This window comes from Octopus bimaculoides, chromosome 5 (assembly GCF_001194135.2).
Source record: "Octopus bimaculoides isolate UCB-OBI-ISO-001 chromosome 5, ASM119413v2, whole genome shotgun sequence".
Classification (NCBI taxonomy): Eukaryota; Metazoa; Mollusca; class Cephalopoda; order Octopoda; family Octopodidae; genus Octopus; species Octopus bimaculoides.
This window is the reverse complement of record NC_068985.1, coordinates 117,902,829-117,904,897: the sequence shown is the minus strand read 5'-3', so window position 1 is coordinate 117,904,897 and position 2,069 is coordinate 117,902,829.

Below are 2,069 nucleotides of genomic sequence, written 5' to 3'. Positions count from 1 at the left end.
ATGACTAACTGTGAACCAAGCGTAAATCTGAGTCGTTTAATGCTGCTGTGTGGAGTTGGTGAGTGTTGATTAAATGTGCCGAGGTGAATGCTTTTGTTTTTTATTCGTAGAAATTTTACATTAGACATGGACGTGAATTCGTACGCAGTTGCAAGGTCGTAACCTATTGATTTTAGAAGATACCGATTAATAATCAAATTTAATATTTTCTAAGAATTATTCACTGTCAAATATTGAAAATCAATTTTACAAAAAAAAAAAAAAAATGCAAAATGTAGAAATCAAACTTGGTAAGTAATAGGAAGTATGTGTATTACAACGTGTTAGAAACGTACAGCAGAATAAAGAATCGTAGTTAGTTGTGTACAACAAATAGATGCATTAATGTAAGCAGGATGTAACAAATTTTTTTGAGAATAGTTTACGATGTCTGAATAAGATGCATTTCAATAAACAAAATTTATATACTCAGAATAATGATAGCTTCTGATCTAGAAAATAATAATAATAATAATGAAAAAGACTTCAAATTTTAAAAAAAAGTGAAAAGATACATAAAACTATCAAAAAATATATTCATGAGTAAGAATTTATACTAAGTAAACATTACAGAATTCTTGCGAGGGAGTCTCACCGACCGACATGGAATGTGATAAAACATCAACACCTATAAATTGGCGCTCCGTCGGTTACGACGACGCGGGTTCTATTTGATTCAATCAACGGAACAACATGCTCGTGAAATTAACGTACAAATGACTGAGCGCTCTACACCCACGTGTACCTTTATTGTAGTTCGCAGGGAGATTCAGGGTGGCACAGAATGCGACAAGGCTAGCCCCTTGAATGTCAGGTGCTACTCGTTTTTGCCAGCGGCGTGGACTGGAGCGATGAAAAATAAAGTGTCTTGCTCAAGGATACAACGCGCTACCGGGAACGGACCTAACGACGTTGCGATCTAATCGACTGGCCCCCTCTCCAAAGATTTCGGGCCTTGTGCCTCGAGTATATATCTATATATATCCATCTTCTTTATTTTTAAGAGATGAGGAATTATGCATATTATTTACATTATTTACATTTGACAGATATTTGTCCTCATCTTGTTTGTTGTTAACACAACGTTTCGGCTGATATACCCTCCAGCCTTCATCAGGTTTCTTGTGAAAATTTCGATCCTGACTTTTCAGTCCTAAGGTATTTTTCGATGTAATTATTATTATTATTATTATGATTATTATTATTATAAATAATAATAATAATAATAATAATTATTATTAGTATTATTATTATTCAGGTCCCTGCCTGGAATTGAACTCGGAATCTTGGGGTTAGTAGCCCACGGGCATATGGCGTAGTGGTTAAGAGCGCGGGCTACTAACCCCAAGATTCCGACTTCGATTCCAGACAGTGACCTGAATAATAATAATAATAATAATAATAATAATAATAATAATAATAATAAATAACAACAACAACAACATCGAAAAACACCTTAGGAAATTTCCCCAAGACACCTGATGAATGTTGGAGGATATATCAGCCAAAACGTTGTGTTAACAACAAACAGGATGAGGACAAATATCTATCAAATGTAAATAATGTACATCTTTTATCTTCTACTTATCTCAATCATTGGACTGCGGCGATGCTGGGGCACCGCCTTGAAGGGGTTTACTCAAACTACTCGACCCCATAAGATATATATATATATATATGACGGGCTTGTTTCAGATTCCGTCTGCTAAAACCCTCACAAGGCTTTGGTTTGACCGAGGCTATAGCAGAAGTCACTTACCCATAGTGCGATATAGTGGAACTTGAACTCGTAACCACGCGCTTGGGAAGCAAACTCTTCACCAAACAGACACCGTTACGACACAATCTAGCGCCGAACTGTTATGTACTCGTATATATTCAGGTTTAAGAGTATCTAAACTTACTATACAGACACGTGTGCACAGAAACACATAACTATATAAGCACTAACGTATAAATACACACACACACACACACACACACACACACACACACACACACACGCGCACACACACACACACCCAAGCATT